Source organism: Chaetodon trifascialis, chromosome 22, assembly GCF_039877785.1.
Source record: "Chaetodon trifascialis isolate fChaTrf1 chromosome 22, fChaTrf1.hap1, whole genome shotgun sequence".
Taxonomy (NCBI): domain Eukaryota; kingdom Metazoa; phylum Chordata; class Actinopteri; order Chaetodontiformes; family Chaetodontidae; genus Chaetodon; species Chaetodon trifascialis.
Window position 1 is genome coordinate 15700152 of NC_092077.1, and position 15695 is coordinate 15715846.

At 44.1% G+C, this 15695-nt stretch overlaps 1 protein-coding gene across 1 annotated transcript in view; it reads left to right on the plus strand.

Moving 5' to 3' along the window:
• The window catches only part of lhfpl3 (LHFPL tetraspan subfamily member 3), a 44731-nt gene that overhangs the window by 17714 nt on the left and 11322 nt on the right, over positions 1-15695 (plus strand). The gene's annotated exons all lie outside the window — the stretch shown is intronic.

Below are 15695 nucleotides of genomic sequence, written 5' to 3' on the forward strand. Positions count from 1 at the left end.
AATGGATAATCCACAGAGGAAGTTTGAAAACCGGTTTCAGTTATTGCATTTGAAAAAGGGCGACATGGTGCATTAGTGAGTCGTTTGCTGGCTTTCTGTCTTGACTCTTTCTGTTTCGTATTATTTAATAAGCAAGAAGGGTCATAAAACAGCTAAGGGTAAAAAAATGATTCCTCTGCTCCACACTTGACACTGGTGCTTCTCTTTTCCTTTCGTAAAACAAATGAATGACCAGCAGACAGCAGCCACATCCAGCCTGTGTTTGATCCATGAGACGTTGTAGCTGTGGTTGTGTCCTCTGCAGCGCGGCGTCGATGCGTCTTTCCCTGTGCAGCTAGCTTTCATATGCGCCCAGAGGAGGGGCAGGCTTTATAGATTTCCCATCGGGGGTTTATCTTCTTGATCACTGGGCCGGGTGGAGAAGACAGCCGGCTGATTTATTCTCCTCCTCCCGAGTTAGGCAGCAGGACAAGGACACGGCGACCCATTTGAAACTCTGTGCCTCGGTTAAGCCTGCGTGTGTCCGAGCGCATGCACCCGAGCGATGTCCGTTCCAACGTGAGCGTTTGAGTCAATGAGTGATGGGGGTGCCTGCTGCTGTGGAGGAGACTGATGCACGGGCTCAGGTCGTCATCATATATCAGACTGTCTGAGAGGCCTGTTATGACACCTGGCTGTCATTGTTTGAGTGAATGATGCTCATACGCTCCGTGATTTATAGAAAAGACACTTCAGTGAAGGTTGCGGCACACACCCCAATTTTGAAGTCTGAAAACAGCCATAAACTCTCTTTTTCCATGACACCAGGAAGACATAACTTTAAAATAGCTACTTTCCCATTTTAGCAGATATTAGAGTGATGTCCCGAGTGAAAAGTGGCGGATGTGACACCCCTGCTCTGGTGGCATGTGTCGACTCTGAGTGGTACGTATGTCTGCTGTCACTCATGTTCCACTGTTATACCACCTCTCACTGGCATCTGCTGACTCTTATTGACAGATGCCATTGTTCATTATGATATGCTGATGCTGTGTGTGAATACTAAGAAGCTCATCACTCCTGTTTCACAGCAGATCCTGCTGCTCATCAGCGTATGGGCGGCGTGCCGCTCTCGCTTTACTGTCATATGTCGATTCTTAGTGGTAAGCCACTTTGTCAGGCGGTATGTCTTTGCTGTGCAGCAAAGGTGGAAGAAACATTCAGATCTTTTACTTAAGTAAAAGTACCAATACCACATTGTGAAAATACTCTACTACAAGTTAAAGTCCTGCATTCAAAACCATACTCACCTAACAGTATAAAAATGAATTAATATTGCTGCTGCATTAATGTGTATGTTCCATTTTACTGCTGTATAGATGTTTAAAGTAATTTTAACTGCTTCATTAACTGTTGGCTGTTCAATCACCTGCGATGCATCATATTCCATGAGATCTTCATAAGAACCACGTATCTCTAAAAAGTCAACTGTTCATGCACAGAAAGAAAAACAGCCTGTTCTGCTTTTCTTGTATAAAGTTGCATAAAATTGAAATTCAGTATATATAATAGAAAGTACTTAAAGGGTCAATATGTCTGTCCAGCAGCTTCTACGCTTTCCTTAGACATCGCGCTGTCATACTGCTACTTGAAAACAGTACTTCATTGTTCTACAAATATTGAAGATATGATTTGCACACAAATGCATTCACATGTATAAACACAGTTTTAAAAAAAGCTCTGAAAGCCTTTAATACAGAGATAAAGGTGAGATAAATAGAAAATAAAAGACCAAGTGTCTGTCTGCAACCTGCGGGTGGGGAATAAGAAGGTGTTGATATTTGGGAAGTTACTCAATGTTTAAGATTTTTTTAACATACACAAAGATGGTGAGCGATGGGCAGTATTCAAGTTTAAAGTCCACCGAACACAAACTGGAACATAAAGGAAGGCAAAGATGTTCAGGCTGTCAAGTAGAACATGAATGACTGATTTAATTAGCCTGGAAAAATGAAAAGTTGTAGGACCCTGTGACAGTCCCTGACCTGTGAAGTCCCAGTCTAACAAATTTGGCAGCAGCAAACCAGTCAGACTCATTATAAGCCAAAAGAGCGAGAGTAACACCATCAGCCAGCTTACTCCACCACACCCTGCAGCCCCCTTCTGTCTCTTTTTACTGTTTTCTCTCTTTGCTTTCTCCGTCTTAAATATCCAGTTTACGGTCTACGAATCCCTCGTTCTCGTCATCTCTGCAGGTTTGAAGTGCGACCACATTTCCTCCCCAAAGAGCCGCAACAAAACTCAGATCCATTAGTTCTACTTCCGCACAAATAGCTTCTTCAGCAGGACATTTCATTTGCACGATCCCATCCCCTCATCAATCAATACCTTCATATCGGACGAGGAAGCCATTTGATGACTGCAGCCTTTTAGCAATCGTGCAGATGTGACATCCAGAATGCATTTCTCTCCCTGACCATCTGTGGCTGCATCGGACTGACTGAAGGGAAACATGACAGCTGTTATTGAGCGTCTACCTGATGTTTTCCTGACGTTTACCTGTTGAAATTACCTGTCGAATGGGACTGAAATCCATTCATGAAGCGCTGCGCGAAGTCACCAGGCGTCCCCTCCCGCTGGCTTCCCCTCCAAGGTGGACGCCTAATTACACTGATCATCCATCGTCGATTGTAACAGCGGTATTGAGCTGCAAATGAGGAGGTGCACCATGCTGTGTGGAAAACATGACTAACAATGTTAACATTGGAAAGCATGTTGGCAGGGGGATTGAATCAAAGAAAGCTTAGTGAAAAGAGGGGGTAGAAGGAGAATACAAATGAGGTTTGAGCTCGAGAGGACATCAAAAGGCTCCGGAGCTCATGTAGCGGCACAGGGAGGGTTGTTATTTGATAAACTTAGAAAGTGCGAGCTGCTGGAGTGTTTGCATCCCAGCTGACTTACTTATGGTTACGCTGGGGAAACGGCAGAGGAACAATGGTCCTCGTTGGAGGCTCTCCGAGGTCTGAGTGTTTCCTCAGGTGTGTGCCTTCGCGGGCCAACAGTTGCTTCTGCTCTGTTTACAGTCGCCGTTTTTCAAAGGTCACGGATCAGAGAGCACGGACTCTGAGTGTGTGTGTGTATGTGTTTGTGTGTGTGCGGAGAGTTAGAGGGGACGTGAGTTGTGTCGGTGATGTTCGCAGCCACCTCAACCACCCGTTAATGCTCTTCCTCCCTCCGAGCTTGCTGGTTGCCATGGGAACGGCTCTCCGTGGTGCTGCTGATGCTGCTGATGCTGCTGCTGCTGGCGGCGTCCTATCGCTCTCGCTCTCCTCTCCGAGACATCGCCCGGGTGCGCTGCTCGGGATCAGGGGGGTCCTTCAGGAGCTGCAGGGGGGAGGGGATGCGCTCTGGGAGTTGATGCACCCCGCTGTGGTTCAAGGCGTCTCAACCTGTGAGGACTCGAGCCGATTTGGGTGCTCCCTAAAGCCAGCTGCCTGCCTCAGGTCAGGAGGTCAGGAGAGCATCCCTGACGCATCGCAGCTGCATGATAAGAGGCTGGATGAGGGTTTCTCTTGTCAAATCAATGCAAGAGTTGCCACCCTTCAAGCATCTTAACCATTTCCCCTCTTCTTGTCTCCCTACGTAACTTTAAAGCCGCTATAATCAATATTTTTCTATTTAAAATGGATCAAGCAACTACATGTAATGTGAAAGGTCTCACTGAATGTGATGAACCCACAGATAATTAGCACTTAATCACTCAGCTCTATGGAGTGTTTTAGCATATTTAAGCTCATTTTCAGCAAAAAGCTCTAAAAACCAGGTAACTAGGTAACTGTGCAGTACCTGCTCAGCACCACAGAGCAGCCAGACAGAGTTAGAGGCTATAACTGGTGAACATAGAGGAGCATTTAAACCCTAAAGAGACAGAAATGCCCCTCTGGAGTTGGTGGGGACCAAAAACAGAGTTAAAACTGTCGTTGCTCCATTTCTGCTGGATGTGGAAATAAGCAGCTGTTTGCCATATCAACTTAAATCATTGACCACATGTTGTATTCCTTTTTTTGCCCTTACTCCATTTTTTCTGGCAACTGCCGAGACGCATGATCACTGACAACTCAAAGAACAGCTTTTCAATGAACCCTGCTCCGTCAGCACGAGCTTGTGCTGACTGACCCTTCGAGTGTTGTTTAAGGGGTCTCTATTCTTACCAGCTGGCATTTCTCTGTTCATGCCAGGTGGACTTTCCTCAGTGAGACAGAGCTCTGTGTGTTTTTTTTTCCCCTCACGTCATCAGTGTTCAGTGGTGCAGAAAGCGAGAGAGAAGAGGGGGGGTGCTTGAGAGAAAGGGGAAAAAAAAGCAGAACATGTACTCTCTGCCATCACCACAGATCAGAGACACATTAGAAGTTACTGAAACGGAGTGAAGCAATCCCCTCGGCCCGACTTCAAAGGCAGCCGGTTTTGGAGAGAAAATAAGGACAACCGTTAAAGATTCAGAACTGCCAAAGTTGTCTGCCATTTCAAGAACGCTGTCACCACATCTCAGGAAGCAAGGAGGGCGAGCTCTGAAATGAAACAACGGGCGATCAAACGTGTAACATACCTGCGCTCATTAGGAATAAAACACCCATCGGAGGGATTGTTGTAAACCAAATCTGACCATCTGGGCTTTTCCTCGCCCTCCAACTGAGAAAATAAAACGTCTCGTTGTTGTTTTATTCCTCGCCTGTCACCTCAAATGCCCGCTGAGCATCGACAATATTGAGCTCCACAAACATTATCGCTGCAGGGGGATTGTAGCTTTACTGACAGCGAGCACACAAGGCTGAACACACGGTTGCCTTCTGTCTGGGATGCGGCGTTTTGGCCGACGCGCTCCTCAGGTTCACCGGTGGGAGCTGTTAATTAACGGGAACACCTGTTTTAAATCACCTTCACTCTCCAAACCCCCCCCCCCCTCGGTTCGTGGGATCCTCCTGTGCTTCCAGAGAACAAAAGCCTCTCTGGATTATGGTCATGTGCGAGGATATATCGCTGATAGGAGCGTGCCGACTGCTCCGGAGGGCCGGGACATATGGCGAGGCTTTGCTCGTCAGCAGAGGCGGAGGGAGAGCACGAGAGAGGCTTTCTGTGCCGCTTTCACACCAGAGCATTGAGGTGTTGGTGCAGTCCTGACTCTCGTACTCATCCATACAAATCCGCATATCAGTCGGAGCGGGGACAGCAGGCAGCCCGTCTCCATGGCGATGCAGCATCTCCCTCATCCCACTTGATTGGATCCTCAGTGTAGGGAGCGACCTCCCACTCCCCAACATGTTCTGCGCTCAGAAGAAACCAGAGGAAGCTTTGATTAAAGCTCGTTTGAAAACTCAGAAGAAGACCGTTCCAACTAGGACCGACTTCAAACGAGACAGGCGAGGAAATCTGAGGCGGCATCAGTGTTTGGATGCAACTTCTGAAGCCGTCTCCTGTGTGCTGTGAGGCAGCGGGGGGCCTCGTGCATTAGAGGAAGTATCTGAAGGAGGAAAACAATGCCTCCGCCCAGGAGGATTATCATAATAACTTTTATGCAGAAAGAAGGCGGCTTTGTTCGTGCAGTGCTCCGGGGCTTTACAGAGAGCCACTGGAGGCATCTTAAAATAATCCTAATTTGCTAACACACTTGTGAGCATCAAATTTGTGCAGAATCTGTTCACCTTAAGAGGCTTTGAGCCATTTTCATTGCATGAATTTACATCGCTTTCTCCGAAGTTGTAGCACGTCTCCCCCTGCCCCAAACCGCCATAGTCCAATTATAGTTTAGCAACACTAACAAGGCTGACACTGCTCGATAGGCCTGTCAAGATTTTGACTTTCACACGTGTTGATGAGACGGTCAGCTCAGCGTGTAAAGAGTCTGAAACATGGTGTCTTTCTTTGAGTCTTTCCAAAACCTAAAAAACAAGGAGCGGATTAAGCAGCGTGTTAATCTGCTATCGTGCAAACTGCAATAGTTAGCATGTCCAGCTAACTAGCTTACTAGCTACTGGCTCCATGCTAAAGCTGAGGAGCATTTCATACTTTGTGCGTTTACATTTTGTTTTCTGCCACATCACAGTTTAGGATTTTAAGTTGCTTAACTTTGCATCAACTGCAGCCACCATTACCAGAGATCGTATTATCGATGAGCCCTCATCCTAAAAGCCTGAAACATTATGTGCCATCATATTTATAATACTACAGGGTTGCCAACCTGAGGCTTTAATAAGCAGTATAGTTATATAGGTTAAATAGACTCACTCTGCACAGGACATCAGGGTTTTTCCTCATTTCAGCTCCTTCCAGCTTATTGGTCCATAAATGTTTTGTACGTTTGTAGATTAATGTAGTTTTATTTTTGATGCTTGCAGTATTTAAAGATTTTAAATACTGTAAATACTTTAACTCAAAGGTCTGAACTCAGGCAGTGTCCGTTACAATGGGGCTGAACAGATCACAAAGAATTAACTGCAATTAACTGTTTGTTTTAAGTTGCCAACACTGAATACTAAGAATAATTGTCTCTGCGCTGCGATGCAAGAACAATGCTGGTGGTTTATTTCAGTGAAAATGGTCAACTGGGGACTCTTCTCCTGCAGCTGTGGCCTCAGTCTTTAGCACAATGTCATGTAGCAATTAAGCACAAAGCTTTACCAACGCACACGGCTAACATTAGCTTTGTTAGCTCGCTGCAGCTCTGACTGGCTAGAAATGAGAAGCTGCTTGTCTCAAATCAAGGACATGTATTTTTCAAGAATCGCTCAGAGTTTCAAGTTGTAAATCTGATCTTTTGTTGAAAACGGCGGGAATAGAAAGCTTGACTGGCGTAGCAGCAGTAACAAAAGGGGGGCGATCAGTCAATTAGCCTCCGCTGAGTTTCTTCTATTAGGTTAAAATAACGGTGAGTGTAACCTTGATCCAAGGTCAGCTGTTTTTCCTTTCATAAATGGTAAAACACTAATAATATAATAACTCTCAGACTTCTGTTTGGCCTTCACTCGGTTCAGACCTGAGCCGCTTGCGCCTCCCTCCGCTCAGAGATGATTAGATTGTAAATTTGATCCTCAATCAATTTTATTGCGCTCTTTCCTCGAGGGACCGTCCCCAAACTAGCTCGTGTTTGACACAGAGTAAAATTTTATTTTGCTTTTCAATAAATTGAATGAGGACAGCCTAATGGCCGAGGTCGTCCTCGCGAGTAAAATAAAGAGTGGATTAGCCAGTTTTTTGTGCCCTGACTTGACTGAAGTCTGTGTGCTTTGCGCCTTTGAAGTGTTTTTTCTCTGTCTGTGTGCGTCTCCTCTGATGGAGGCGCGTGCTCGGGCTGCCGCTGCATTTTTAAACAGCCACTTTCATTCCCTTCGTGTCTCAAATGAGGTGCATTGGGATTCCAATCTTGTAACCCGTGTTCCTGCCTCTTCCCTCCGGTCTTCAATCCCTCCGCGCTCCGCCAGTCCACACCTGGAAATGACACATGACTGACACACGCACACAGGTAGCTTCCAATGCTAATACCTCACATTCAGATTCTGTCCCAGCACCTGATGTTTCTAATAATCCCGCCCTCGTGTTTCACATCCTGATCTCGCAGTCACTGTCGCTCTGTTATTTTAAGCCCGGGCTGCACACATCAAGCACCTCTCTCCTCTGCCAGGTTTTCCCCTCATTTCCTGTCCCGTTTGTCTTCATTCTTTCTTCCTCCCCTCCTCACTCTTGTCTCTTCATCTTCACTCTTTGCTCTATCTTCCCTCCTTGCCCTTCCCCCCCTCCTTATCATCCACCATGATAACAGAGAAATGGCGTTGTGTGCTGCAGGAGGTGGAGAGGGAAACAAAGGGGATGCGAATGGTCTTTTGTTTCAGCCGGCGAGCTGGCGTGCATACAGAACGACCCAGAGTGACCCCAGCCGGTGTCTAAATCACAGGGCATTGTTGAGGCCGTGTAGAGCAGCTGAAAAGAGTGGGAAACAGCTGCCGGCGTGTGCGGCCGCTCCTGGTTGAGATTTCAGCACTACAGCGCGTGGACAGCTCCCTATGAGGATTACAGCGGTAGCAGGGAAGATTAGCTCGTTGCTAAATTGAATTCAGCCATGTTTTGGCAGCTTTAGCAGCCGAGATCCTGGATTGTTCATGTTCTCTTTCTTATCTTCAGAAGTTTGGATCTTTACAATGCTGGCATTGATCGCTGGTGTTACTGGAGGGCTGGTGTGTGCAGTGTTGGGCCGTGTACATGTGAGATATTGATAGTGCTTTCCCGCTGAGGATCCTCAACGGCCATAGCTACCACTGAGCACAATAAGGCCACATCTTTAGTGTTCTCTCTGCAAAATCAAATGTTTAAAGTATTGACGTTCCTTCAGTGTCCACAAATTCTCCAATATTTAGGCCAATAAATACATTATTCTGTATTTCCTTACCAGACTTCTGTTCCTGACAGGGTGGCGAGGGTGTTGAAACAGTTCAGACCTTCACGTTGGGGAAAAAAAAGTCACAGACAGTAAATTAAACATGTTTGTTGAATTGTATGTTTGTCTGCAATTTCACACAGAAAGAGAACTGCTGTGGTAAAATACAGTTCTGCTACCAATTAAAAAGAACAACATGACTGAAAGTGTCGCTCTAATTACACAGTCCTTTCCAGGAATCTTTCCAAGAAATTACAGCCATTTATTAGTTTATTTTCTAGAAAGTTATTAGTCATTAACTGGTGAGTCATTATTTAGCTTTGCTCTAATTTCATTTGATATTTTTCCTCGGTTTTGTTATAGATTGTGCTTTGCTGCAGAGTGATTTACATAACATTTGCTAACGATATGGATTAATGATGCTTTTCCTCTAATTATTATCTGCAATCTTTCTGAACACACATGGATACCTTATGAATTAATGTATGAACTGCTCTGCTTTGTGATTGGCTGCTGGCTCGGCTCGTTATCGTTTCATGAGCCTGATGGAGTGCTGAACAAAGCATGTTGCTCGTGCCAGAGTTCATAAAAGATCCCTGATCATATAGATTTTTACGGGCTGAGTGCACCACCAGTAACTCAAACGTTGGCGTTTTTCAGACTCCTGACTTTCAGCACCTCGTGCCCTGCGGCACATGCTGTACATTAAGCTCCTCTTATTATTTCATGTAATTCATTGTGTTTGGGAGTAATTCTGTGATCTTGTTAACATTTATCGGCTGTTTCAGCTGCCACAGGTGATGGGTTCACTGTAAAAGATGCTTTCCAAGGCACACATATACTTTTTAAATCCAAATATCATCTTAACGAGAAGAAACAACCATTTAAGTATGTCGCAGGTTCTTCGTCCATATTATTTCTCCATTTTGTCTAATTCAGTGTATCATGCAACATGTGAGGCGTGCAGCCTGGGAGTGCAGCGACTTCAGAGCAGCCCATTAATCTGCTGTGCCAGCGGTCGATAGCGCAGACAAACACTGTGAATCAGTGGACCCACTGTAATACAAGAGGTGTTAATGAGGACGGGGGCTATGCGGCAAGTTTCATGTTGCAAATCATGCCCCCTTTCCTCTGCCTTATCTGTCAACACACACACACACACACACACACACACACACACACACACACACACACACGCTCTCTCAGCTCAGTCCTCAGAGGAGCAGCAGGGATCAGGGCAGGGGGGTGGAGACAGCGAGGACAAGGTATTTTGTCCTCATACCTTCTTGCAGCTGCCAGTTTCTGCCCCAATTAACTCCCATTAATATAATTTGCCACGGTCCACCTTGATGCTGAGGCCCAGTGCATCCAGTATGAGCTCGCTGTCTGCGTCTCCAGCCCACCACCACATGTAGCCGCGCTCACACACCTGCACTCACACTCCTTCAATCACCGTGACGTTTAAAGGAACATGAATGGCACCAAGTCGACAGCTACAGCTGGGGCTGTGAAACTCACCATAATGAGTGGCTTGCTGTGTGTGTGTGTGTGTGTGTGTGTGTGTGTGTGTGTGTGTGTGTGTGTGTGTGTGTGTGTGTGTGTGTGTGTGTGTGTGTGTGTGTGTGTGTGTGTGTGTGTGTGTGTGTGTGTGTGTGTGTAATAGCATGTGGCAATTGGCCACAGAGGTCTAGATTATGACACCTCCTCCTCTGATTGTTCCCAGTGTCGCTGCCAACAGCTGTCAGCTGCGAGCCCTCACGGAGAGAAGAAGTGTGTGTTTAGCATGTGTGTGTGTGTCTGAACATGTGTGTGTTTAAGAGAGAGAAGTGAAGGGCGTTCAAAATCATTAAGAGGGTGCATGAGAAACTTTTTAACAGCAAACTTTATTCCGACCTCAACATGGAGGAATATCAATAAATAATGAGATGGTTCAAGTGTAATGATATTCCAGCAGTGAAGCGCTCTACATTCACGGTCCACACAGCTGAAGCTATCAGTTAATCTATAAACTATCACAAAATACTGAAAAATGCCCGTCACCACTTTCCAGACACTCCAAAAACAAAAGATATGAAAGTAGAACAAAACACTGCTAATCTAAAATAGTGTTTTGTATGAAAACTAATCTGTTACTGTTGAGGAATCCAGAATATTTCATTTCTTTTCAAAGCTGATTTGACAAAGTGTCTCTCGTCACCTCCCTCATCGGCCCCCTCTTGCCTCCGCGGTGGAGAGTTCTCAGGAGTCCGCTGTGAATTTTAGCTCATTACTACTCTCCTCCTGCAGAGTTGGAGTAAACCACGCTGAACGAAGCCTTCAAGTTCTGAAGAACATTTGTGAACAGCTCCATTTTTCAGTCGACCCAAATCACTCGCAGCGTCGAATGTTACAAACCAGAGATCACTCGCCTGTTCTCTGCCTGCGAGTCCAAATGTTATCCCGAGCTTTCGGGTTGTACGATTTGAAAACATCACTCATTTGAAGACTCGAAATGAGCTGACATGATTCCCCGTCTGCGGGTTTCATAATATCTTTCATTATTTATGGCAGGGATTGTGTGCAGGCTGCCGCGTTCCCTCTGCGGTGAGAGCGGCTGCAGGGATGTTGAGACGAGGAGAATTTATTTATCAGGAAATGAAGAGGCTGACCCCGTTGGCTTTGCACTTTTGTTGCTGCACGTTACACAGCCGCTGCATGCCATTTGTGGGGTTGTTTGTAGCTCCACGACATTTCTGAGCAAGCCTACAAACAAAAACAATTCTGCCGAAGATAAAAGATTGCCCTCAGCCCACTTTAGAGACATTTGGATGGAGGTTTGGGGATAGAAAAGAGTTCTGTTTGAGCTCCTTCAGCTCTGCTGATAACAACAGAAAAAAAAGAAATTACATGTCTGCTGAAGCTAAAAGATAAGATTGCAAACAGGAAAAAAGTGTTTTTGCAGGAATCGTTTATGTTTTGAAGATAGCAGCTAAAAGGATGATGATGAGATCAGCAAGCGAGAAGAAGTGGGATTTACATTTAATTTCTTTTGTACTTTTTATGCAAAATCATGCAGAGACTGAGGAGTGCACATTTAGCTTTGGGTCGACATACACTCTGCTTCTGTGGCGTCAAACCTGCACCTGCTGGAAGCTAAACAGTGAACCAGCACAGCACAGGGATGGACATCTTCAGACATTCAGATGAGACTCACAAAGACAAACCTGCCGTCTCTTTGATCTCCTGTGTTTCTCTTTGACTCCAGCTCTGTGGGAGATTTTAGATTTCCCGTTGAGACAGCATGCGGTTCAACTCATTCTATTAATATTACAGCTGAAAAGCCTGCAGGAGCAGGTTGTTTACACAGGAGAGAACTGTGTGCACTGTACCAAATCCTCCAATATGCAGAAAAGAAATCTACACTAATATACCGCGGAAGACATACTTAAAGTTTAGTGTTTCATTTCCTCCAGCTCAGAAGAATCAGGTGTTAAATTTAAGATCCTTACATGGGACCTTAAGCAGCTCCATTTATACTTTGAAAGACATTTTGAGGGTTTATTGGTTTGTCGGAGCTTTACACGTATTAAGCAGTCCTGCAAATGCACCAAAATAGTCGCCCCAGCCTTGTTGACAATCACTTTTTCACTTTCTGCAGAGACACAGCAAATATTTTCTTGTGAATTTCACACATCACAGCCTCAGTCGCTCTCTTTCGAGCTTTGTTGTGGTGCCACAGAGTTTGGCGGTATGTGCAAATTTGTGCCCAAAATTGTGTCTTGATCATATAAAAACAGAAGACCAAGAGCCATGCTAGCGTCTCTCTGAGGCTTTGAGCTAAATGCTAACGTCAGCGTGCCAATATTCTGATGTTTAGCAGGTTAAGGTCACCATGTTCACCATCTTAGTTCAGCATGTTTACTCATTAGAGACAAACTGCTGCAAGTATATATTGGACAAACTGAGATTTTGACCTGAATTACATGAATTCATCCTCAGGGGAGCATATTTCACAGCACGTGATTTCATGGCAATCCATCCAGCAGTTGCTGAGATATTTCAGTTTTTGGAAAACAGACTTATTACAATATTTGCCCCTGAGTCATAATTAGAGTACTGATTGTTGTAGCACTGCTGGTCTGTATCTGTCCTCTCGTGTTCTGTCTAATGTAATATTCTATTGTAAATCATCGTCTGTATGAGTGCGGCATGTCAGCACATGTGTGGAAACGGTGCTGCTTGGTTTTTGTCTCTGTATATATTTTTATCTGGACCCCAGAAAGAAAAACCAAGCAGTCCTGGAAAAGAACCAACACCTCTTTTCACTGTCAACACAGAAACACCAAATGTTTCCTTGTGAATTTCACAGATTACATTCTGCTTTCTTTCGAGCTCTGCTGTGGCGGCGAGGGGTTTGGCACGGTGGATTTGGCGAATTTGGCCCGGAAATTGTTGATGTCATGATCACAGGCTGACTCTAAGTGGGTTTGGAAGATATTGTAATACAGTCACAGGGATCTGAATCATAGGCCGTGCAAAACAACTGTGCACCTGCACAAAAGGCATCAGTGAGTCAAAAAAATACATTTGTGATAGTAAACATGTTGAGTCTAATAACATTAATATGAAGAAATGTATGCTGCTTTAAACTTTTTCCCCCTTTGCTCTGAGAAAATTACTCTCCAAATTCAGGAAGGCTGCAGGAAAGTCAATAGACTCAGTGCCTCCTGGGAAATGTAGGCGTAGAATATGGATTAGAGTGCTTTCACATCAATACTGGTTATTATTACGGTAGCTTGTAGCTGTTAATGGTACAATGAGAGTGAGAGGGTTACGTTCAAGACATGAGCAGCCGTGACTCACCCAGACACCCTGCACTCATCCTGTGTCTCTATCACAGACTGGAAGTAAAGATCTCTGTGTCACTACTGTACCGTCACCTCTCATTAAGGTGGCCACAAAGAGAGCAAGGGGGTGGGGGGTGGGGGGCTGGGGGCGGGGGAGATAAGAAAGGGGAGTGGAGGGAGGGAGGGAGCAACATGAGTCTCTGACATTTCCGGAGATTATACGTTTGCTTAATCTGCTGGCAGCTCACGTTAACGTGCTAACCTGATGCACACACACACACACACATACACACACCTTTGTGTTTCTATAGTCCCGAGGACCCTGAATGCAGCGGTGGAATCTAACTAGGTGTATTTACTCCACACTGAAGGGCAAATTTCAGTCTGCTGCTTTCTGCCTGAAAGCATCTCAGAGGGAAATATTGCACTTCTTCCTTCACTTTAACATCTGTGACAGCTTTGGTTACCAGTTGCTTTACAAATTTTGCATGCAAAACACACAAAAAGCTTATAAAATATGATGTTTTGTTATAAATTACAGCATTCAAATTGCCCAACAAGTGTAGCTTAAACAATTACTTGATTGATCAGTTGACAAAAATTGGCAATCTGTCTTTGCTAACTTTAATTTTTCATGCAAAAAATTGCTTTTCTTTTTAAATGTTTTCATTTCCTATTGATAATTTTCAGGTTTGGACATTTGGTTGGACAAAATGAACATTATGAAGGTGAATTTTTCCAAGCCAAACAATTAATTGAAAAATAATAAGCAGATTTAATCAGAATGAAAATAATTATTAGTTGCAGTCCTCCATAAAACTGGTAGGAAATGACTTGCCTCAAAACTACAACAGTAAAATCCTGCATTTGTATTAATGCATGAGTAATAATAATGTAATGATATAGTGTATTTCAGGCACAACGGCCATTTTTCTGCATGGATGACTTTTAACACTTGTAGTACATTTTCCTGATTATATTTATACACTTTTACTTCTAACAGGCTACTTTCACAACGTGGTATTAGTACTTGTAAAGGATCTGAGTACAACATACTTTCCCCACCACTGCCTGAAATCCATATTGGACTCTCTTACTTCTCTCAACTCTCTTACACTACTTTCATATATAATTCCACAGTTTATAATCAATCTTCATTTGCAGTGTTAAGGTTTAAAGAATTATCTCATTCCACTCTGTCTGACAGTATCATGTATATTCTCTACTGGCTTATTCCAATTATTCATTTCAAGCTTTAAAATGTTGAAATATTTATACCCAAGACTCTTACATGGCTGCACTATTCCATCGAATTTGTCCAGGAAATATTCTAGATATCTTGAGTGTCATTTTCTACATATTTTCCCTCAAAACTCGGCTTTACGCAGGCCGAGCTATTATCTTTGGAAACTTTGGGATCCTCAGTTGAATCTAAAGTAAAGTTCTGTGCATTTCTTGGCTGAGTTTATAATAACTGGCCCACTGAGGGTCAGGGAAATGGATTTTTATCACAGTAGATACAGAATCTCTTTAAGGTGGAAGTCTTAACCCCTGAACATAAAAAACACACATCCTCGCTCTACTGATCTAAAACTCAAACGACATTCAAACTTAGCTTTTGGCAGAATTGTCAACAAATAAAAAGAGAGCTCTCAGACTCGTAAATCCTTTGGACCGGCTGAGTGTGAATGTGAAAACAGCTCCCCGCTGCCAGCAGAAGTGTTGGTCGATGACTCTGCTCTCTAACAGCTCAGTCGGTCATTGTCAGCCGTGCAGCAGACGGCTAATGAAGACAGCGCGACTCACCACATGGTGCTGTGACATGTGGTAACAGATTCGCTCTCTTTCTGCACCGCTGTCACCTCCTTTCCTTGTCCTTCATTAGCTCTTCTTCTCGTTCTCTTTTCTCTGCAGTCTCTAACTTCCAGATGTTGTTCTCTTTTCTGTTTTGCTCTCGTTGTGGTTCCCAGCTTGTTTTGTTCACTCCCACAGCTGTGTCACATTAACTCAAACACCTCTTCATCAACCCCACCGTCACGTTCCAGATACGCTCGTATGAGTGGACCATGAATAGGATCTTATTCAACACTGTTTGTTATACAAAAGTTGAAATTGTTGCAATACTTTTGTTGACTCAAAAAATTGAACTGTCAATGTTTGGGTGGTCTTAGTCAAATTTGCATCCATAATACGACCACTTAGAGTTGGATGTTCCAACCATTTATCCATTAGGCTACTTTGCGAACTATTACCACAGTTTATCCATAACATTTAGCTAACGATTTCAACTGTTTGTCTATTATTTTTAGCTATTTCAACAGTTTACTCATTACTCTTATCTATTTAAGCTTACTATTTAGCTAACTAGCCTACTAAAACTACTATCATTACTTTTAGTTAACTGTATCAACTGTTACTCATTATTGTTAGCTAAACAGTTTATCAAATACTTTTAAAACAAACTA